Source organism: Camellia sinensis, chromosome 3, assembly GCF_055761805.1.
Source record: "Camellia sinensis isolate YWXY chromosome 3, ASM5576180v1, whole genome shotgun sequence".
In the NCBI taxonomy this organism is placed as follows: domain Eukaryota; kingdom Viridiplantae; phylum Streptophyta; class Magnoliopsida; order Ericales; family Theaceae; genus Camellia; species Camellia sinensis.
The window spans coordinates 13,296,518-13,322,424 of record NC_138963.1 but is presented as its reverse complement, the minus strand read 5'-3'; the positions used below and the strand labels follow the sequence as shown (position 1 = coordinate 13,322,424).

The window sequence follows — 25,907 nt, the reverse complement described above, 5'->3', positions numbered from 1 at the left end:
TGATCACCCATTCCACAATCTACATCTATTTCACTTACAACCATCCAAACAAAAGAATAGCTTTTAATGTCAACATTGCAAACAAAGTATATTCCAACTTAAAATAATAATTTCATACAAACCTATTTAAACATATGAGCTACCAGTGACATCCATACACCAGCCATATATAAAATCAAAAGACTTCAAAAATTCAATTCACTAGAATAAATCAAAAGGCGTTCTGCATGAGGGATACACCAAAGGCATTCTGTTGGTGTTGAGCAGAACCCAATTAGACGTAATAGATTCCTGTGAACAGCAACACTTATCATCTCAACTTCACATTGGAATGCTGCGTCTCCACCAGAACTCTCATAGTCATTTAATCATTTCACAGCCACTTTAGTATTATTTGAAAGCACTCCTTTATAAACCTTTCCAAAACCCCCATTTCCAAGGACATTTTTTTCATTAAAGTTGTTTGAAGCTAGCTGTAATTCTCGCCAAGCAAATCTTCTCAATTGGCTAAATGCAATTCTTTTGTCAACTTCACCTGAGCATACAAATAAACAGAATCCATTAGTAAATTACCAGAAAACCTAAGTCACAACAAAATCAATACCTCAATTATATATCTACCAAATATTTTAGAATTAATGAGAAAGCTAGAGGTTAATACACATTGATAGGATAATATATCAAACACTGAAGAACTAACAAAAATATGATGCGCCAAGAAAAGGAAATTATGAACTATAAACTATGCTAATAAAATCTCAAAATTCAACTGATAACATTTCTTTGGCATTGTTTCATCAAATCTAATTTTTATATACTAATAAGCATTTTTTGCTTTTCTCAAAAGAATTCAATCTACCTATAGATATCAAAGATGCTTCACAAATTGATTAGGGAAAAATATTTAATAAACCTAACAAATAGCAAACTATTTTACATTCACTTGTACCTGATTTATACAAAATAAATTTATGATTTTTCAAGCTTTTAAGCAGCCCATGTGTCACGCCCTCAAAATAATAACATTAAACCCAACAATATAAACCTGCATTTATATATATATATATATATATAATCCACATTCTTCAATTCATCAGAGTATATGATTAGAAAAATATTACATGTTAACAACAAAAGCAAATGCCCTACGGGCTTACAGCTTTTCAAGTGAACACTTGGTTACAAAAAAGAGTACTAACTCAATTACACATTAAGCCCTTGGCTTGAATTTACATATAATACATCAAAAGGAAATAAGACAACAAAAGTCTATCCGTCTCTAGCCTCCCGAGCTATGTCCTTGGAGGTGGCATGCAACCTGTACCTGAAAATGATGTTCCCATATAGGGTGAGCCACAGCCCAGTAGAAACATACTAAACCGACTATGAACAATGCCTAAAAGATTAGCAACTGATAGATGGTCAGTAGCTACACTTCCATTCACATCTTATTACAATTCCCTGACAACCAAGTCTATGTTACAATTCACTTTCCATTTCTTATTCAACATTAAGTTTGAAAACAAGGCTCATTACTTTGGCCAAAACATTTGATGAGATTATAGTTCATCACTAGAACACTTTCGAAATTCAAGGTGGATACACATTTTCGTATTGTATCAATAACACATAAACTACTTCCATGCTTTGCAAACAATGATGATATACATTTTAATGCTATATCAAATTAAACAAACTTTTCAATAGATAAGCATATGAGCTATATTACTACTACAACAGATAAGCATATGAGCTATATCAATACTTCAACAGATAAGCATATGAGCTATATCAATACTTCAACAGATAAGCATATGAGCTATATCAACATTCCAATAGATAAGCATATGAGCTGTATCAACACTTCAACTAGATAAGCATATGAGCTATATCAAGACTACAATAGATAAGCATATGAGCTGTATCAACACTTCAATGGGAGAGCATATGAGCTGCATCCCCGGGTCCATCCCCCATCTTCCCTTAACCATTAACCGGTTTAGAGGTACATCCCCCATCTTCTCCTAAACCGTGGAGTACATCCCCCACCTCCTCCCATACACAAGCAATGCATATAAACACGGAATCATATACATAATCGATCAATACATAAAGTTAATGTATTCTATCAACCGTCTACGCATAATGCATATAAACACATTGGTCATATACGCAATCAATCAATACATAAAGTTAACGTATTCTATCAACCGTCATACTCTATGACACATCCGATTGATTAGTTTTAGTTTGCCTAATCATCATGCATTGTCTACAACAATCAATACTACCCTCCACCGGTAGCCCAAAGCAATTATTTCTAAACAGGAAATAAATGCACAAGTGGATAATGTATCAACATTTCAATTAGGTGAGCAGTAAATGATTTAACTACACCCTTTAGTCCCATACATTCCCAATTTCAACATTTTCAATTTGATTCCTCATTTCCTTTAATCAATTATATACTTTAATTAATTAAAACAATTAGGGTAAATTACCTTAATTAACAAAACAACTCTAAGGTTTCATTTTCATCCACGATCCATCATCCAACTCATTTTCTTTCATACCAAACTTGCATACAGGTCTATTTCAAACAAAACCCCAACTTTTGTAAAATTACACAAAAGGCCCAAACTTTCTCAAATCTACCCAACAACACCCAACATATCAAAATGCTAAAATTTAAAGACAAAATCCATAAGGAGGAGTAGGATATCCCTACCTCGAATGATGGGTCCCAACGAAGGAGATGATGAAACAGAAATGCTCCAAATCCTGAAATTTTCAGATTAAAAGGTAGCCCTCGACGATCAACACAACTTTTGTAAAGGCCCAATGTGAGAAAACAACTCCTACTAGATCAATCCTAAGAGAGAAGTTAGGGTTCTATTGAGAGGAACTCTCAAAATGGCTTTTTGAAAAAGTAGGAGAGAGAAAGAAAAGTGAAAAGTGATTTAAAATCACCCAGCGGATAACTCATATACGCACGACCCGCTCAAGCGGAGAATAGAACGCTCGAGCGTCAAGTACGAATATCTGGTATCGCTCGAGCGTAAGGATGACCGCTCGAGCGCCAAGAAACAAAAGCAAAACACATCCGCTCGAGCGTGAAGAATCAGTCCGCTCGAGCTTAGATTTTCATCTCCCAGAACTTTTTAGAAAAAGAACCACCCGCTCGAGCGCCAACAATCCCGCTCGAGCGCGACTTGCTCGAGCGCAAGAAACCTGCTCGAGCGTAGAAAACACACCTGCAGAAGTTTTGCAGGGCCACGAAATACTGGAAGTGTGCAATCCCCGCTCGAGCGCAATAAGACCCGCTCGAGCGGATCGCCTAAAAACTGGACAACAAGGAATTGAAACCAAGGCCTAACCAACCTGTAACAACTCTGCTCAAAACATCCTAAAGCTCAATCAAGTGGAATTAAAGGATGGCAACAAGATAGATACCACTACCAACTTCACGGAGTCGAGCCCGAAATACAACAGAACAGTAAAAGACAACCGGGATCACTATAACCTCCCCCCCTTAAAGAATTTCGTCCCTGAAATTAAGGAGACGCCGGAACACAAGGCCAATAGATCACAGAGTACTCAACAACCGAGCCCCAAGGAAAGAAATTACTTTCAAAACAAACCTTCGACTCACTCTTACCAAGGAAGAGACTAACCAAGGGAACACATTTTAAACGATAACACCCTAGGTATGCAAGCCCCAACAAACCAAACCTCCCCGAAACAATTCACCAATAACCGACTAGTGCTTCAAGCTAAGTCACTAATCAACAACACGACCAAAGCAAATCTTTAGAGTAGATAATAAGAAAACATTTCCTTGTTCAAGAGGCATTTCTCAAAGATGCTTAAATTTTCAATGTTAACGTTCCGAAATAAATCTTGCACTCTCCATGGGAAAACCCAAAAGTTTTGCAAACATTTTTCACAGACACGGTATTATCCAAAACGCAGAGTCATCCACAATTTATTTGCCAAAAGATAAATCTAGAATTCTTTAAAATTCTCGAATTAAATCAACTTTTCAACAACGCCCTTAGATGGCCCAAACACTGGGAAAATTTTGTTTTCCATTTCTTTCCAAAACAGCACTATCCACAACCATCTCTCACACCGTGATGCCACAACCGACACAGAATATAACATTTCTATAATGATAGTTAATAGAAATAACAACAGTACTAACAACATATAAGGCATAAGAAATTCATGGTTTTGCAATTTCATCCCATCAATACCCCCCTTTAATACATAAATGATACACATTTTAGTGCTGTATCTATATCAAACCAAACATCATACATACATAATGTATAAAAGCCAATCCTTCACAAAGATCAATCAATAAGGTGTATTATTCCAACCGTCAGATTCAATGACAAAACATGTTCGATTAGTTTCAATTTTCCCTAATCAACACACAAAGTCTACAACAAACGAGACTAAACTCAAGGTGACCAATGCCAACCCAAAACCTGATACCGACCAGCTGACTAATCAACTCAATAAGCTCTACACTCAGCAATCCACATACTGATGTGCCACTCAAACCACTAACCCCAACCATGAAGTTCTCTACACAAACCACAAATTTTGGAATCTCACCGGATCTCCTAAAATGGAACCGCATCAACACTGAGTCTAAGGGAATCACCATCCCCCGCCATGGCTATGTAGCAAGCCTGCTCACTTCCTTGACCGAAGACCGACATGGTCAACCTTAATCACAACAACCCAAACACGAAGGACCACTTTGACCAACGCTATACTCATTACTTTAGAACACGAACTGCTCTTCCTTCAAAGAATGCTGCCAGCATCTACTCACAACCCAAACCCAACGATTGATAACCAATCACAATACGAACACTACCCCTATACAACCACTGGGGTCACCACGAACTCACTAACTAGCAAGATCCAAAACACGAACCAACATACAGGTACCATTCTCACTAACTCGAGATACAAATCTCACATTCCCCCGAACATTCTCACATAGTCTTGCCAATATCGCGCAACTTTCGAAACCATCACATCTAACACAATCAACCGTACTAGATAAACCTCCTTATTTTGCAAGCCCTCTTACTCCCACACCGAATCTCACAATAACTCATAAGGTCCACTCGTTACTCTACATCTTACTTGTCACTCATCTCGAGAGTACCATCAAGAGGTCCAGCCTCCGTGCAGAACCACTAGTCAAAACTACCGCTAGGCAACCATCAAGAACCAAACCCCGACACCGTTACAGGTTGCCGACAAGGCTTTCAAAGATTCACTCTTCTAACTATTCAGCAGAGTAAAGGTCCTCACCCTCCTCACTATTAACCCACATCTCTATCCGCAAACACCATACCACTGTGACTCCATCCACGGATCACACCCTAACTACGGGCTGTACACCCAAGCAATCCTTACGATAGCAACTCCCGACCTAACTAGTGTTAAGGTACAAACCTATCACATTCGATCATAATAAAGGAGCCCAAAAACTTAGGGAATACCCATATACTACTACCCGAGATATAGCACCTATTGCTTACAATACATCACTCCCCGATGCCAACAACTGTACCCTCATGTAGGGGCTAACACTCTCTCAATCGAAACAACCAACCAGTACATATGTCAATTCGGCAGCGTTACCTACCACGAAGGTACAAGTCTATTCCTAATAAGGCTATGCACTATGCCCTCGTAAAGCACCATGTTAAATACACATTACACCTAATATTACTCGCACACTTCACATCCCCTCGAGGAGTCCTCACGACAGTAGATCAACATCACTTTCACGCACATAAGGTCAAGTACACAACACTAATGAAATTTCGAACACCCGGTAAGTATAACTGTTCTCGCCCCCTTGTAATCCTGATTAAGATAAATATCCCTCAGTAATCCTTTCAAATTTGAAAGCATGGCTCATCAGCCCTCATTTCTCCCAAACCAAAACGCACGTATAAAAAGGACATTGATACAACAAATTTTTTTTTTTTTTTTGGTTTTACATCAACTTATTACATTAATAAAACTTTAGAGTTACAACATGCTCCAATTCACCCAATCCAGGAAAGTTAACAAACAAAGCATATATGTATATATATATATAGATAAACAAACAGTTTAGATGTTTCAACATTCCCAAAACACATTGGTTACACAACGGAACCCAATGATCACAAACAATAACCCACTGATTACAAAACGGATTAGTCAAAACAAAACCATCCCATCGGTATTACCACCACTACCGTCCCTTGCTGGACCGCCGAAGTTGGTCATCCCCAAACATAAGATAATCTACGAGCTTACAAGCCACGGACAAGAACTACTGATGTGCCCCCTCTGTCCATACCTGGAACAATTACAAACTCCCCCAACTAGGGCTTAGGAACTCGACTCTACTGAGGCCCTCACAATCTGGCCTGCTAGTCCCCCAAAACGATACTGTTCCTGCCCAGTCGAATGAAACTGAGCCTGGCTAGGTTACGAAACCCCTAAAGAAGCCCTCGGCTGAGTACAGAAACGTCGAATATGACCTGGCTGATTACACACCCAGCAAGTAGGCGGTGCCTGAGCACGAGACTGGTTCAGAATCTGGGCTGATGAAGACCCCAACAACTGCCTCCCCACTGAGCATTTGATCGGTCCAAAATCCGGCTGGTTAGATGATCCTGGTGGTACAACTACTGGTTGAACTGCTGACCCTGCCCCCTTCCTCTGTGGACAACCCGAAACCTTGTGGCCCAGTAGACCACATTTGAAACAAATGACACCCCTCTGTTTACGTTCTCCCGAACCCAAATCCGACACCGGAAGGGTAGTTCCAGCCCGACCTCCCTGTTGCGGGTTTAAACCCCTCTGCCTCTTAAAAGGCCTACCAACACCCTGAATCACGGGAGTTGCCGAGATGGCTCCCTCCCCACTCTGCCCCATTGCTAGCACCGCAACCTCTACATGGGTAGCTGCCTCAACAAGCACACTATATCTTTTATGCGAAGACCCCGCTATCCTTACACAGATGTCGCCACACAACTTACTCTCAAACTCGAAACAACGCAAGTCCTCCGTCTCCACCAATTCTGGAGCAAACCTCGACAGGTTAGCAAACCACCTTTCGAACTGCACCAAAGGTGTAGTACCTTGGCATAACCCCACAAACTGTTTCCACAACTCTTCCCGAGCGAAAGAAGGGAAATCGCAACTTCCTCGCCTAGGCATCCTAGTAAAAGTAACAGAGACACGTCAGCACACTCATACATGTGCCGAAGCTAAACACTCACGTCCTAATACATGGACAACTATAATTCACACCACGTAAGCACATAAACACATAAGCACTTACGAATTTCATTTCCGGATAATGATAGCCCCGAGGCGTTACCAGAGTTCCGGTCAAAAACAGCATTGATCAAGTGCCTTTCCAACAGGACTCCCAGAAACCCAAGGATCCAATCAACATCCAAGAAACTACATTCCATACCCAAATAATCACATAAGTACATAACATTACGTCTAAGTCTCTAACAAGCGAGACAAATCCATTGTGATACTAATAACTTCCCACGTACCCAAAATATTCGAACCCGGTACGCTCTGATACCAAGTTGTCACGCCCTCAAAATAATAACATTAAACCCAACAATATAAACCTGCATTTATATATATATATATAATCCACATTCTTCAATTCATCAGAGTATTTCATTAGAAAAATATTACATATTAACAACAAAAGCAAATGCCCTACGGGCTTACAGCTTTTCAAGTGAACACTTGGTTACAAAAGAGAGTACTAACTCAATTACACATTAAGCCCTTGGCTTGAATTTACATGTAATACATCAAAAGGAAATAAGACAACAAAAGTCTATCCGTCTCTAGCCTCCCGAACTATGTCTTTGGAGGTGGCATGCTACCTGTACCTGAAAATGATGTTCCCATATAGGGTGAGCCACAGCTCAGTAGAAACATACTAAACCGACTATGAACGATGCCTAAAAGATTAGCAACTGATAGATGGTCAGTACCTACACTTCCATTCACATCTTATTACAATTCCCTGACAGCCAAGTCTATGTTACAATTCACTTTCCATTTCTTATTCAACATTAAGTTTGAAAACAAGGCTCAGTACTTTGGCCAAAACATTTGATGAGATTATAGTTCATCACTAGAACACTTTCGAAATTCAAGGTGGATACACATTTTCGTATTGTATCAATAACACATAAACTACTTCCATGCTTTGCAAACGATGATGATATACATTTTAATGCTATATCAAATTAAACAAACTTTTCAATAGATAAGCATATGAGCTATATCACTACTACAACAGATAAGCATATGAGCTATATCAATACTTCAACAGATAAGCATATGAGCTATATCAATACTTCAACAGATAAGCATATGAGCTATATCAACATTCCAATAGATAAGCATATGAGCTGTATCAACACTTCAACTAGATAAGCATATGAGCTATATCAAGACTACAATAGATAAGCATATGAGCTGTATCAACACTTCAATGGGAGAGCATATGAGCTGCATCCCCGGGTCCATCCCCCATCTTCCCTTAACCATTAACCGGTTTAGAGGTACATCCCCCATCTTCTCCTAAACCGTGGAGTACATCCCCCATCTCATCCCATACACAAGCAATGCATATAAACACGGAATCATATACATAATCGATCAATACATAAAGTTAATGTATTCTATCAACCATCTACGCATAATGAATATAAACACATTGGTCATATACGCAATCAATCAATACATAAAGTTAACGTATTCTATCAACCGTCATACTCTATGACACATCCGATTGATTAGTTTTAGTTTGCCTAATCATCATGCATTGTCTACAACAATCAATACTACCCTCCACCGGTAGCCCAAAGCAATTATTTCTAAACAGGAAATAAATGCACAAATGGATAATGTATCAACATTTCAATTAGGTGAGCAGCAAATGATTTAACTACACCCTTTAGTCCCATACATTCCCAATTTCAACATTTTCAATTTGATTCCTCATTTCCTTTAATCAATTATATACTTTAATTAATTAAAACAATTAGGGTAAATTACCTTAATTAACAAAACAACTCTAAGGTTTCATTTTCATCCACGATCCATCATCCAACTCATTTTCTTTCATACCAAACTTGCATACAGGTCTATTTCAAACAAAACCCCAACTTTTGTAAAATTACACAAAAGGCCCAAACTTTCTTAAATCTACCCAACAACACCCAACATATCAAAATGCTAAAATTTAAAGACAAAATCCATAAGGAGGAGTAGGATATCCCTACCTCGAATGATGGGTCCCAACGAAGGAGATGAAGAAACAGAAATGCTCCAAATCCCGAAATTTTTAGATTAAAAGGTAGCCCTCGACGATCAACACAACTTTTGTAAAGGCCCAAGGTGAGAAAACAACTCCTACTAGATCAATCCTAAGAGAGAAGTTAGGGTTCTATTGAGAGGAACTCTCAAAATGGCTTTTTAAAAAAGTAGGAGAGAGAAAGAAAAGTGAAAAGTGATTTAAAATCACCCAGCGGATAACTCATATACGCACGACCCGCTCGAACGGAGAATAGAACGCTCGAGCGTCAAGCACAAATATCTGGTACCGCTCGAGCGTAAGGATGACCGCTCGAGCGCCAAGAAACAAAAGCAAAACACATCCGCTCGAGCGTGAAGAATCAGTCCACTCGAGCGCAGATTTTCATCTCCCAGAACTTTTTAGAAAAAGAACCACCCGCTCGAGCGCCAACAATCCCGCTCGAGCGCGACTCGCTCGAGCGCAAGAAACCCGCTCGAGCGTAGAAAACACACCTGCAGAAGTTTTGCAGGGCCACGAAATACTGGAAGTGTGCAATCCCCGCTCGAGCGCAATAAGACCCGCTCGAGCGGATCACCTAAAAACTGGACAACAAGGAATTGAAACCAAGGCCTAACCAACCTGTAACAACTCTGCTCAAAACATCCTAAAGCTCAATCAAGTGGAATTAAAGGACGGCAACAAGATAGATACCACTACCAACTTCACGGAGCCGAGCCCGGAATACAACAGAACAGTAAGGGACAACGGGGATCGCTATACCATGCAAAGAAAGGGCTAGAAAGCACAATGAAGTGGCAATCTTTACAATTAATGTGAGGTACAGCACAATGAAGCACAAGGACGTACAGAACAATGAAGCACAACGTGTGTTAATCAATTATAATGCAGAACTCAAAGATTTAACAATTAATGTAGAAGCATGGAACAAAACTTCATTGACAAATTGATCAACAGTGGTTGAATCACAAACTTCATTGACATAAACTACTACTTTAATGTAGAAGCCTGGTACTTCACAGATTAAACAGAGACTTGTATCTAATCATATCCACTAATCATATATTTCCCGTGTTTTTCCTTGGGGAAAAATGAAATTCAAAAAAAAAATAAGGACTCAAGTCTAGCATTAAACAAGTTGTGCGTTTTGGGAAAACGATCCTAAATGATCCCAAACAATGCAATGAAGCATCCTTACCAAATTTATTTTTCTTTAGTTTTTTGTTTCATTCCATCTTTGTCAAGAGGAAGCTGTCCGTGAGGGCCACACGGTGGTTCGGGAGCTGTTTTGAATTTTCGCCCCTGGAACGCCTTTTTTCGACTAAGTTTAAGACATATTCGGCTCTAACTATCAACCTATGGATTCGAATTACCTTCCGTCAGTTGTCACAAGTCCTACTTATCAAGGAGAAGCTATCCGTGAGAGCTACACGGTGGTTCGGGGGCTGTTTTGAATTTTTGCCCCCGAAACGCCCTTTTTCTACTAAGTTTAAGGCGTTTTCAGCTCAAAACTTCAAGCCTACGGGTCCTAATTACATTCCGTTTGTTGTCATAGGTCATAATTGTCATAGGGAAGCTGTCCGTAAGAGCCACACAGTGGTCCGGGGGCTGTTTTGAATTTTTGCCCTCGGAACGCCCTTTTCCAACTAAGTTTAAGGCGTGTTCGGCTCTAACTCTCAACCTACAGGTCCGAATTACATTCCGTCAGTTGTCACAAAGTCTTATTTGTCAAGGGGAAGCTGTTCATGAGAGCCACACAGTGGTTTAGGGGATGTTTTGAATTTTTGCCCTCGGAACGCCCTTTTTCGACTAAGTTTAAGGCGTATTCAGCTCTAACTCCCAACCTACTAGTCTGAATTGCATTCTGTCAGTTGTCACAAGTCCTATTTGTCAAGGGGAAGCTGTCCGTGAGAGTCACATGGTGGTTCGGGAGCTGTTTTGAATTTTCAACCCTGGACGCCCTGTTTTGATTAAGTTTAAGGCGTTTTCGGCTCTAACTCTCAACCTACTAGTCCGAATTACATTCCGTCAGTTGTCACAAGTCCTATTTGTCAAGGGGAAGTTGTCCATGAGAGTCACACAGTGGTTTACGGGCTGTTTTGAATTTTCGACCCTGGAATGCCCTTTTTCGATGAAGTTTAAGGCTTTTTCAGCTCAAACGCCAAGCCTACGGGTCCTAATTACATTCTGTCTATTGTCACAGGTTGTAATTGTCATGGGGAAACTATCCGTGAGAGTCACACGGTGGTTTGGGGGCTGTTTTGAATTTTCACCATTGGAACGCCTTTTTTTGACTAAATTTATGGCGTATTCGGCTCTAACTCTCAACCGACGAGTCCGAATTACATTCCGTCAGTTATCACAAGTCCTATTTGTCAAGGCGAAATACAAGCAGTAGTACATTTCTAGATATATGAAAATAGATAACCATATAAGTTCAATTTCTTGATCTTATTTAAAAATTTTAACCAGCCACATCAGCAATTGGACATATTAGAAAGCAATTTCAATTTCTTGAACTGTTAAATCTAATATAACCATATAAGTTCCTGTATATTTAATGTTCTTGATTACTAGGCCCTTTAAATCTGTCAAATAGCTTTTCCTATATCCATCTTTCTTTTTATGCTGCAGATCAAGGGTTATATGTGAAAAAGCTTGATATTGTTTTGAACAAAAATATGTCCAATTAGGAAGGAACAAGGAAGGAAAACAGTTTTAAGTTTTGTTTGCCGTCAAATATCACCATTTATTCCCCACAATTATAAGGAGAGCAGCTTCCCTGTGGCAGTATTTACTTTCGAGGTAGGAAAGAACTACTGAAATAAAAATTGTGACATATCTAGGAAGCGCCTTGGTCCTAAGCTGTTGCTTTATATTTTCCACAGCTTTCTAATTCAGGACAATCTACTGTAGATGTCACCTTGCTTTTCACATGGGCTGTAAGTTAAAAGTTGTCCTTAATTTGGACATATTCATAAATCAACTTCCCTGTTTTTCTCAATCTGTTTGAAATTCAATATAAACTAATCATCAGTCCCAGGCAAAAATGAAAAATTAATACCAAACATAGCTTTCAAACTCATCTGAAAAAGAGTCATCTAATTGTGAAATCTTGTCCTAGAGAGAGAGGGTGGAGAAATAAATTAATATTGAATTAGTTTCCAGTGTAAATGTGGTATCTTCATCAAGTGTGTGCACATTTTAAGTATTGCACTGCAATTTTTGGTGGTGTTTGACTGGTGTCTCCATAACATTAAAAAGCAGCATAGAATGTTTGACATGTTTAATGATAATTGAAAGGACAACTTACATCCTCTCTTTTTTGTTTTGTGTATGTGTGTGTGTGTTTAGAATTCAATAGGTGGGGTGTCTAAATTTTCTAGCCATCACTCCAATTCAAAGATGATGTAAGAATATTATTTTTTTCCCCAAATGTTATGAATTCTCGTCAGCATTTTTTGGCCAACTCTCCAAAGCTAACTTTATGATCTAACTTACAATGCCTTTGTGCTAGGATGAAAGATGGTGTGCATGGAGTACTTCTACATCACAAGCAAGTTCCTTTCCTATTTCCAAACAAGAAGTCATATATTCTTCCTTTCAACCAGTTAAGGGTGTGTTTAGATCAAAGATTTGAGTAGGGATTTGTGGAGGGAAAGGAGAAACAAAGGGAAAAACAATTGAAATACAAGCTAAATTTTGTTCACTTTCCCCTTCCATCTTCTTTCCCCTTCACAAATTCCTCCTCAAATCCTTGATCCAAAGACTCAGAAAATATGAGGAAGGAATATATTTTTAATCACTTAAAGAATGAGAACATGATTCTCTCTTATAAAGAGAGCAATTACAACAGAAAAGGAAACTAATTAAAGCTAATATTTGACAGCTTCTACTTTCCTATTTTTCCTGATTCTATACAGCCTTTACTTTCCATATTTACATAGGAAAAAATAGATCCTAGAATATTGACTAAATCAAGGTGATAATAACTAAATTTGCAGCGCTCCCCCTCAAGCTGGTTTGAAGATATCTTCTGTAGCCAGCTTGCTAGTCAGCTTATCAAATTGCTTCTTGTGTAGTCCCTTCGTTAGCACATCAGCTAATTGTTCACCTGTTGGAAGGTAGGTCATACATATTATGCCAGCATTGATTTTCTCTTTGATGAAATATTTATCCACTTCTATATGTTTTGTGCGATCATGTAGAACTGGATTATGAGCTATGGATATAGCTGCTTTGTTGTCACAATAGACCTTCATAGGAGTCGGGTGAGAAAGCTTTAATTCTTCAAGAATTCTTTTAATCCACATTACTTCACAGATTCCATGGGCAACAGCTCTGAACTCTACTTCTGCACTACTTCTAGCTACCACATTCTGTTTTTTACTCCGCCATGTAACTAGGTTCCTACCTACAAAGGAGCAGTATCCGGTTGTTGATCTCTTGTCTGTAACACTTCCTGCCCAGTCTGCATCTGTGTATACTTCAACTTGAAGATGTCCATGTTTCTTGAACAGTAAGCCTCCCCTGGAGTTCCTTTCAAATATCTTAAGATCTTATAAACGGCCTCAAAGTGCTCTGCCCCTGGTGAGTGCATGAACTGACTTACCATGCTGACTGCAAAGGCAATATCAGGCCGCGTATGAGACAAGTAAATCAATTTCCCTACAAGTCGCTGATATTGTTCCCTCTCTTTGACTTCTTTAGCCTTAGCAGCTTGTAACTTCAAGTTAGGCTTGATCGGAGTCTCCACCATCTTACAACCAAGCATACCTGTTTCTCCAAGGAGATCAAGAACATATTTTCTCTGATTAACGAATATACCTTCCTTGGATCTTGCAAATTCCATTCTGAGGAAATACTTGAGGGCTCCCAGATCCTTAATTTGAAATTCTTTTGCGAGTTTCTCTTTGAGGGCTGCTAACTCTGCTTCATCATCACCAGTTAAAATGATGTCATCAACATAAACAATCAAAATTGCAATTTTACTGTCTTTTGAATGTTTATAAAATATTGTGTGATCTGCTTGACTCTGCGAGAAGCCACAACTGATAACTGCCTTTCCAAAGTGTTCAAACCACGCTCTTGGTGATTGTTTGAGTCCGTATAATGACTTGTTCAATCTGCATACTTTGTCGCTACCAAGTCTCTGCTCAAATCCCGGCGGTAGGCTCATGAACACCTCCTCTTCAAGATCACCATTGAGAAATGCATTTTTAATGTCAAGTTGATGTAGAGGCCAATCTGAATTTACTGCAAGAGATAACAGTACTCTGATGGAATTTATTTTAGCAACAGGAGAAAACGTCTCCTGATAGTCGATCCCATAAGTTTGAGTGAAGCCTTTAGCCACCAGTCTCGCCTTGTATCTCTCAACGCTTCCATCTGCGTTACATTTTATCGTAAACACCCATTTACACCCAACTGTTTTCTTGTCTTTGGGTAGATCAACTATCTCCCAAGTACTACTTCTCTTTAAAGCATTCATCTCCTCCATGACTGCTAATTTCCAATTCGGATCATCCAATGCTTCCTGTATATTCTTTGGAACAAACAAGTGTGAAATCCTAGATGTGAAAGCTCTATGGTTTTTAGACAGTCTTTGATAGGAGAGGTAATTTGCAATAGGATGTTAAATGCAATTTCGGACACCTTTCCTAATTGCTATAGGAACATCAAGGTCGGAAATAGAAGGAATAGGATTACCTAAAATTTCGATACCAGAACTCGGGTGGACATTCGGGTCATTAGGATGAACATTCGGGTCATTATTCCTCAGATGAAATCGCTTCCTAGTATAAACCTGAAGCTCAGAATTTAGATCATTTTGTAGTACTTCTCCCCCTAAATAAGAATCTTCTTGACTAGGCACCAAAGAACTTGGTTCTCCTATGTGATCATTATCAGACAGATGTGGTTTTTGTATAGGATAAATGACATTGGGGAGTGGGATAGAAATATCCCAAAAATTGTCTTCTACTCCACTTGTCTCCCCCTGAAGAGAATTGTTGGGGAAGTAGAATTTTGTTTCCACAAATGACACATCCATACTCACATGAAATTTCTTGGTTTGAGGATCGAAACACTTATACCCCTTTTGGTTTGAGGAATAACCCAAAAAAACACATTTTATAGCACGGGGGTCAAGTTTTGAACAAAATTGACTAGGAACATGAACATAGGCAGTACATCCAAAAACTTTGGCGAGTAAATCAAAAAACAACCTCGTGTCAGGGAAAAAAGTTTTGAGACAATCAAAAGGTGTTTTGTATGTTAACACCTTTGTAGGCATCCTATTTATCAAATAAGAGGCTGTTAAAATTGCTTCACCCCATAAATATTTAGGAACATGCATGTAAAACATTATAGCACGTGCTACTTCAAGTAAATGTTTATTTTTTCGTTCTGCAATGCCATTTTGTTGAGGGGTATCCCGACATGTAGATTGATGAAAAATTTCCTTTTTTTGCCAAAAACTCACCTAACTGCTCATTGAAATATTCTGTTCCATTATCAGAATGTAAAATACCAATTTTGGTTTGAAATTGGTTTTCAATCATATTATAAAAATTGGTGAATAAAGTTTTCACGTCAGATTTTTTATTCATCAAATAAATCCAACATAAGCGGGTATGGTCATCAATAAATGTAACAAACCATCTTTTACCAGAAAGAGTAGTGATTTTAGAAGGGCCCCAAACATCACTATGAATCAAATAAAAAGGTTTGGAAGCCTGGTAATGTTTTGGCAAATAAGTAGAGCGATGAAATTTTGCAAAAATGCAACTTTCACAATGAAAAGAAGAACAATCAATCCCTTTAAATAGTTCTGGAAATAAATGTTTCAGATAAAGAAAACTAGGATGTCCTAGCCTATAGTGCCATAGCATTATTTTTTCTCGAACAGAGATTGAACTAGTACTATTAAAACTCTGAGCTTTTTTATTACTAAAAGGTACTTCATTAAAGTAGTAAAGACCTTCAAGCATCCTAGCACGCCCAATCATTATCCCCGAGTTCTGGTCCTGAAATTCACAATGGGATTCAAAAAATGTAACACGACAATTAGAATCCTTAGATAGTTTACTGACAGACAAAAGGTTACAGGCTAAGTTGGGGACGTGAAGAACAGAATTGAGATTAATTTTCTCAGTTAGTTTAATAAATCATTTTCCTGCAATAGGTGAAAAACTACCATCGGCTATTCTGATTTTGTCATAACCAGAACAAGGGAAATAGGTACTAAATAAATGGGAAAAACTAGTCATGTGATCGGAGGCACCGGAATCTATGATCCACGGAGAGAAGTTTAGGCAAGAGAAGGCTTTAGGATTTCTACCTGTTTGTGCCAAAAAAACACTAGGAGTACAGGATGAGGAGTTGGATTTTATCAGCTTTAAGAGTTGATCAATCTGCTCTTTGTTGAAGGGACCTGAATCGGCTTCATTAGCAGTAGGAAAGCCTTCTTCTCTCCTTGTTTGCTGCTTTTCCAGTTGACAGGTTTGCCATGGATCTTCCAACACGTTTCGCGTGTATGGCGAGGCTTGTTGCAAAAATCACACCAGACCCGTGGCTTATCATCAAACCTGCGCTGGTAATTTGCAGCCTTGTTGGCCGCAGCATCGCTAATTAAAGCAGAAATTTCAATTGACTCACCAGTACATTTTTTCTTAAGCATGACGCTCCTTCGGCTCTCTTCCCTTCTGACTTCGGCAAATACTTCGCCAATGGATGGGAGAGGAGGTCTGCCAATAATTCTTCCTCGCACTTCATCTAACTCAATGTTGAGGCCGGTAAGAAACTTGTAAATACGGCTGTCTTCCACAGTTTTCTTGTGGTGGTTGCAGTCGTCAACCGATTTCCATTCGTATGTGTTGAAGATGTCAAGATCCTGCCACAACCTTTTCAACGAATTGAAATATTTTGTGACAGAATCATCTCCTTGACGAATCTCTCCCAACTTCAAAGTCAATTCGAAAACTTGAGATTGATCTCCTAGGTCAGAATACATCTGACTAACATTATCCCACAACTCTTGTGCAGTAGTATAGCACATGTAATTAGAGCTTATATCCTCCTCCATGGAATTGACCAACCATGTCATAACCATGGAGTTTTCAGCGTCCCAACTGTCGAACAACGGATCATTAACAGCAGGAGCCTTCTTGTCACCAGTGATGTAACCGATCTTTCCTTGCCCACGGATATATATCCGGACAGATTGTGACCAGCGGAGAAAATTATCACCATTTAGGCGGATGGTGGTGATTTGGACAGAGTGAGAGTTGGACGTTTTCATCAGAATGGTGGCGGCATGGGTTGAAGTGGTTTCGGACGTGACTTCCGACATAGCTACGATGGTTTTAGGGCTGCTGTGTTTTTTTTGCTCTGATAGCAACTCAGAAAATATGAGGAAGGAATATATTTTTAATCACTTAAAGAATGAGAACATGATTCTCTCTTATAAAGAGAGCAATTACAACAGAAAAGGAAACTAATTAAAGCTAATATTTGACAGCTTCTACTTTCCTATTTTTCCTGATTCTATACAGCCTTTACTTTCCATATTTACATAGGAAAAAACAGATCCTAAAATATTGACTAAATCAAGGCGATAATAACCAAATTTCTAGCACAAAGAATACCTAAATGATTCTTACTATTTATTTGACAGCTTCACCACTTGTTATATGAAAATAGATCAAAAGACGTGAGAAAACTTTAAATCAACTGATAAGTAATATATGTGGGCAACAAAGATGCATGCAACTGTGCCCACCTCAACCTTAACAGGTTTCTCATTCTTCTTTTTAATAGACTTTTCATCATCTGTTGCAGTCCTTTTCCCAAGTAATGCATATAAGTTTACATCTATGAGTTGCTATTCCAAAAGACAACAAACAAGTGTAACTAAAAAGATTATTGAAATACCTCAATAAGCCTCTGAAATTATGTCATCTGTTAAAAACTAAGAAAAACATTTCATATCAATTATATATACTACCATGCATAAATGTTACCTTGACAATCTTCAGGTCAGCCCAAGGTTGCCTCTTCCGTACATGACCAAATAATTCACCAACTAAGAATGCCAACTGGTTTGACAAATCATGAAACTAAAATCCACTAAAGTCATGGAATTATAAATCCTTGATTTTTGAGGTCTCATGTGAAAACCAAGAGATTCAAAAATAAATAAAGAAATAAAACATGAGAGAAATAACTGAAGGAGGGTTGTCTTCATAAAATACACCGAAACATTTTCTATTCTATGTTAAAGCTTCTATGAATGCCAACTGGTTTATGGTGATTGAGGGCAATTACGAAAGTCACTGGAAATTATGGAAGTGACAAAGGCAATTGTGGTGGGATCCATTAAGAGCCTTAAGACCCTATTAAATCTTCTCCTAGTTTCTCATATTGTTTTTGATATACTTCCTCCTGTTTAATGAAAGCAGCCATAAGTTGAAGAGGTGGTAGCCAAATTTATTCTAGGTTCTATTTGCTAAGTTTCTGACTGCAGCTTCCTTGTAGGGTTGCAGAAAAGGATAAGGTATATTGAGCTAAAAAATAATCTTATGCATACAACAAATATAGAGTTCTTCAAACCTCGTTCCAACGCCTTACAATGTTACAAATAAAGTGAAATATACAACCCAAGAACTGTTTTGCTACTTGTAGGCCCATTTAGAAGGTATAACTAAGTCAAGTAGCCTTATAGTTCTCCAAAATCCAGCCAAGTAATTCAAACCATCAACGAATGTAATAGCAAGCTTCTCCAAATTGAAGAACAAGAAATTCCAAATAAAGTACAGAGCACAGTGATTAAGAATGAAGACCGAGAAATTCCAATCTGCATCTATATTAATAAGTTTCACATCATCTCTAATTTCACTTATGTTTAATTCTATGCTGAAATTCAAAACAATGCTCCTTCATTAGCATGTCAAAAGCCACACACTACCTACCTCCAATTAGATTAGATTTTCAAACAAATGAGCAAATGAAGCAACAAAATACAACAGAAGAACCAAAATACAACAGAAGCATGAAAAAAAAACAAAAAAATAAAATAAAATCTAAATGATAAACAAGAACAAACGCAGCCATCAAACCCACAATCCTAAGATCAAAACAAAGCAACAAGTAAAGCTTCAACTCCTTTACCAACTGCTCTTCTTAAACTTTGGTTTATTATTCAACTCTATCTCAACAATTTCCCTACGGAAAACCTCTTCAATCCTGTCAAAATCAATGCCCAAATTCAAATTTTATATGCATATGCATACAAATTCTTTTCTCTATCTTCTTAACTTTTTTATATCATAAATCAATATCATCAAACCATCAAAAAAAAAAAAAAAACCAAAATCATAGTCATTCATCAATGGCGATGGGTGGATCGATTTGGGGTTGGGTATGTGTGAAGGTATGCAAATGGAAGAAGAATATCCTAGAGGCTAAAATTAGGGGAAGAGAGACTGAAAGATAGAGAGAGGGAAAATAGAGAGAGGACATACCTAGGGTAATGCTCCAATGGTGGATTGACAATGGTGCTCGTGTGCGATGGCGGTGATGCTCCTGTACCTGACAACGATGGAGACAAAAGCGAGAGAGAGAGAGAGCTGGAGGAGGGCAGAGGCGTGAGAGAGTGAGAAAGAGAGACAGAGTCACAGAGTGAGAGACAGACAAACGAATGAGAGAGTTAGAGCATGTGGTAGTGTATTTTTTAAACCCTAGTTTATTTTCTTTCCCGACCAACTTTTTTAGTCGCCAATAATAAATAAAGGCATTTTTTCCGACTAAGGCCTCGTTTGGGAACATGCTAATTTAGTAACTTTTTAGCTATTTGGCTAAAATATGAGCTAAAAAAAACTAGTATGTTTGGGATGACTTTTTGGCTTTTTATGAAAAAATGTGCAAAAAGTAGAGAGAAAAGAGAATCTTTGACTTTTTGGTATGAGTTATTGACTTTTTGGCTAATTTAGTAACTTTTTGACTTTTTGGCTAAAAAGTTCAATTGCCAAACGAGGCCTAAGTACTTTAGTAGCCAATTAATTTTCCCTCCAAAATCTGAAAATTTTAATTATAATTGCTGACTAAAATTTAGTCACTAAAAGTAAATTAATACCGACTAAATTATTTTTAGTAGCTAAAGATTGTGCATTTAGGGACCAAAACTTTTTTAGTCGCCTATTGGGTAATTTTTTTAGCGACTAAGTCATTTTTGGTCGCCTATTGGGTAACTTTTTAGCTACTAATTGTATTTTAGTAGCCTATTGGGCTATTTTTAGCGACTAACTGTTTTTTAGTCGCTTATTGGGTCATTTTTTAGCTACTAATTGTGTTTTTGGTCGCCAATAAGTAATATATGGCTACTAAAAAATTTTAGTAGCTAAAATACGAAACATTGCCGACAATTCAAATTTTAGTTGCCAAAGGGTTCACTTTTGGCGAATAAATTAATTTTAGTCGCCAAATTTGGTCGCCGAAAGTGCAATTTCTTGTAGTGACATATCTATCCAATATCACCTATATGTCCACCTTATTGGCTCCAGCTACTATCGTCGACCCAATATCACATATCACCTATATACCATATCTGTCCAACACATTACATCACATAAACTTGTTATATTCAGCAACCCAAGAGCACTGAAAACATAAATTTCATGAAAAAGGTGAAAAATGTGAAGAGTGTTAAGCCTCAAGGTACAAAGAAGTAACAATATGCAATTGAAATCTTAATACTTTTGTCTTACAATGCAAAAGGAAAACCAAAATGAATATGCCCATCTATTGGTTCCCTAACCCATTAACAGAAAGAAAACATACAAATTTATGGTTTAAGTAATGCACCAGATCACTACATAGGCAAAAAATTGTAAACCTCCAAAGCTCATACAGATTCTTCTCATAGAGACAAAAATTTCACAGAATGTAAATAGGAGAAAGAACAATAGCTTGAGTCATAAATTCTTCCCCCAATCTAATTAGAAGAAGATTTCTCAACAATATATTACAGTGTAAAACAAACTACACATAACTTCAGCCAACTATTTTGGGGGGATAAATAAAAGACAATATTATTAATCAAAAAGCATCAAGATGATGCTAACAAATGGAGAGGAAAAGAATCAACACAAAAGATCCACCCTAAATATGAAGAGTGTCTATGAAGTCCACAAACGAAAACAAATCCCGAGACACTTTCCGAAACTCAACTATACAAAATCATCAAAAGCCTATTCTTCATACGAGCCACAAGTTCATCCACCACCTAAAAAATCGATTGATTATGCTCCAGCCAATAACATCAGCCAATTAATCTCAAAAGGAAAAAATATTTTCAATTATTGCGCATTGATTTATCATGCAAGATGTGATTTCACTATATTTACGCGACACTCACACAGATTGAATATTTTTCCTTCTTTGCCAGCAGAAAATCAACTTCGAAATTTTGTTCCAAAAAAGTTGTCGGACTATAACATTAGCTATGTTCTCCAGAACATTGAGGGTAAATTACACTCACATCCCTTGAAGTTTGGGAAAAAATACAGTTAGCCCCTTAAGGGAAGTTAGTGTAATTATATCAAAAGTGTGAAACTAATTGTATTTTACCCAAACCTCAGGGGAAGTGAGTGTAATTTACCCTAACATTTAACATGGTTTCTCTAGTGGTACAAAGTTGGTTGCATGTCTTCCTTAATACACTATTCCAACATTTAAGGGCATTTGGAGAAGTTGTCTCTACATCTGGATTTTACAATCTTGAATAGGGATGGCAATAGATAACTTACCATATGGGTATCCATGGAGACACAACCCAAATACATGGGTTTTTCTCTTTTTTTCTTATCCATTGGGTAGGGTAAGTGATATTCCTTAAATATCCACATGGAATGGGTTGGAGATGAGTATCCACTAATTTCCCCATATGTTTTTTTTTTTTTTTTTTTTTTTTTTTTTTTTTTTTTTTTTTTTAGGATTCACAATCAAAACTAAATATACATTCAATCTTTTTTCTTTTATTTATTTATTTATTCAGGTTCACAACCAACTTCTTTTTTTTTTTTTAATTTTTTTTTAAAGATCCACAACCAAAGTTAAATATACATTAAATCTTTTTTTTTATTATTATTTTTTTTTATTTTTAAGGTTCACAACCATTTTTTTTTTAATTTTTAAGATTCACAACCAAAGCTAAATATACATTCAATCTTTTTTCTTTTATTTTTTTTTAAATTTTTTTTAAGGTTCACAACTTCTTTTTTTTTTTTTTTTTAAGGATTCACAACCAAAGCTAAATATGCATTCAATCTTATTTTATTTTATTTGGCTCAACAATAAAATCAAATACACATTAATTAACATTGTCACATTATTCTTGTCAAATTTTAGACATATCTTGAATTTTTTAAATTTATTTAAAAAAATTAAGGACACTGTCTAGTGTAAGTTTCGATTTGCTTTTCTATGTTATTTTATTTTGTTATGTATTGTAATTTTCAGAATGGTTTGCTTATTCTGAAATTTCAATTAACGAGTATGAATCTATTTGTTTTATGTTATCACACAATTCATACAACATATATATATATATATATATGAATGTATTTGAAAATAAGAAAATTGTAGAGAATCGAAACAAGCATGAGTCGTGACTGGTTAGAAAGCATGGGTACAAAGATTTATTTGCTAGAAAAACAAAAAGGGAATACAAAGTCTTACTAAATAATTTTTTAAAAAATAAAAGAATTTTTCTTAGTTATAAACAGATTTAACTGAAATCAGCTTGTTTCCCAATGTTATGCTTCATTTATTTAGATAGGAAATATTTTTTAATGAAAAATATTTTTTATAAAAAAAATTAAAAATATATTTTTTTATATTTGGTGGTGGTGGTGATGGAACGAAGGTGAAAGTAGAGATTGTGACATAGTGGTGGGGTGATGGCGGCAGTAATGATAGTAGTGGCTATGGTGATGGTAGTGTGATAGTGAAGGTGAGAATAGTGGTGATGGTATTGTGAAATTAGTAAAAATTTAATTGAAAAAACATTTTTGGTTTTTTTAAAAGTAACAAACAACAAAATTCGTGGGGGACTAAAGGAAGAAGATGGAGGATGGATTGGGTGTGGTAAGGCATAGATATCTTAAAATGAGTGGTTCAGATTTGTTAAAAGGTATAATTAGATTTTGGATAAATTAAAATGAATGGTTCAAATTTGCTAAGAGAAAGATGGTTTAATGTCTAAAATGTCCGTGGCTAAGAGATCAACAAACAATTCCTAGTTTATATCCTGATGCAATTTAATATGGGTCTTATAACACTTTCTTCAGACAGGTTCTTTCACATTTTATTTCTTCAAACATGCTCTTATAACATTGTAAACAGGTTCTTATAACATGTAGGGGAGAGAGAGAGAGAGAATGAGACTGAGAGTGAGAGTGTGAGAGAGAGAGAGATTGTTGTAATTTTTTTTTTTTAATCTTCCACGTTCTTCCACATTTTTTTTTTCAATTACTAAAACTTATTTGATTGTCTCAAAATTATATATTTGATTATTATAAAACAAACTTTTTAATTAATTAATTAATTAATGTGTATTTGATTTTGTTGTTGAACCAAATAAAATAAAATAAGATTGAATGTATATTTAGCTTTTCTTGTGAACCTTAAAAAAAAATAAAAATAAAATAAAATAAAAAAATAAGTTGTTAACATTAAATATATTAAAAAAGAAAGAAAAAAGACTGAAGGTATATTTAACTAAAACCTTTAAAAAAAAAGAAAAAAAGAAAAGTTGTTAATATTAAATATATTAAAAAAGAAAGAAAAAAGATTGAAGGTATATTTAGCTTTTGTTGTGAACCTTAATAAAAAAAAAAAAAAAAAAAAAGGTGGTTGTTAACATTAAATATAAAAAATAAAAATAAAATAAAAATGGGGATTAAAGTGGGTTGGGGAAAATCCAAACCCATTAAGAAATGGGGAGGGTGGTACCCATGGAGAATGGAAAATGGGGCATGGGGAAAATTTATTATAGGGGAATGCGGATGGAGAATTAATATCCACCTCATTAACCCCCATTGCCATCCCTAATCTTGAAATTTGCAAGTCATATCCAAGGAAGCATTATAAAACTTCAAGCCATTTATGAGCACATGAATTTATGGCGCTTTTACATTAATTTCCTTGTATTTTATTTGTATACAGTACGATAGAATAAACCATACAGCACAAATACCCAACTAAATTCTCCAAAAACACATGAAGCAAAATTATGGCAGACAATCCTAGAAGCATCTCCCATTCTAGAATAAATGATCTCACAATCAAGTAACATTGCACCTACAAGGATGTTAATGATAAAATCATGGTTGTCACCACTTAGAACAAATATATTCCAATTTTATCCATGATTGTCACTTATTTTACAATTCACACTAAAATTATAATTCACCTGTTGCCAATTGTTTTCCTTGGAACTACACTGACAGTGAGTCCCCGCTAAATGAGCATTTTTTAAGATTTCCTATTTTTGTTTCAATAAACCATGTACTAAATACAAAAATAAACACATTTCCTCCTCCATAATCAAATTTTTCTAACCATGATTTAAACACATTGAATGAAGATCTATTATGCATAAAATGAAAGGAAAGATAAGCAGCCAACAACTAAAATATCAAAATGGTATATATCTTAATCATACCTTCTCTATTTTGCTTAATAACTTTGTGTATGCACTCCAACAAGACTCTTTATCTTTTATTGCTTGAAACATATTGAATTATAGTCAAACCAAGAAATTGGCATATCATGAATTTCACTAGTAAATTGGACTAATGGGTTTATGAAGAAATTTGATCCATTTTCGTATGCTGAATGGCTTTCAAGTAGATTACAGAGGAGTGGTTTTCAATTCTGAGAATTTGCACCAGCAACGCAAGACAGGGCAAATGAGGGAATTCGATGTGTTAGATTCAAAACACCTGCTAGCTTCCATTCTTTTATATATAGGTTATATATATATATATATAGAGAGAGAGAGAGAGAGGAAGGGGAAGAAGACGGGGAAAAACCAGGGTTGCTCCAATGGTTGTTGCGAGCGAGAAATAGAGAGAAAAAACGCTGCACTTGTGAGAAATAGATAGAAGAGAAGCTCCAATCCTCTGATTTATAACCAAAAAAAAAAAAAAAAATCCTTTGTTATAAAACCCTAGAAATTGGGTAAAGATATATATATATATAGAGAGAGAGAGAGAGAGGGTGGAAATACCTGGTGTGCGCTAGAGGAGACACAAATCAAAGTAACTACTGTTGTCCGTCGCCGGTAGGGAGATGGGTGGTACCATTACTAGTGGGGAGGTGCGTTGTACCATCGCCGGTGAGGAGGTGGGTGCTCGTGTGCGACAGTGATGGATGGTGGACGGTGGTAGGTAAGAGGGTAGCCTGCGATGGAGTGAGAGAAAGAGAGAGAAGAGGATGACGTAAGAATGAAATGGAA

At 36.7% G+C, this 25,907-nt stretch overlaps 1 long non-coding RNA gene across 1 annotated transcript; it reads right to left on the bottom strand.

Annotated features, from left to right (window-relative positions):
- LOC114308011 (uncharacterized) lies at positions 1–25,907 on the bottom strand. Its single transcript, XR_014363449.1, has 3 exons — positions 25,680–25,907; positions 25,483–25,572; positions 1–535 (listed from the first exon to the last, which is right to left on the bottom strand). It is a non-coding gene; the product is annotated as an uncharacterized LOC114308011 (long non-coding RNA).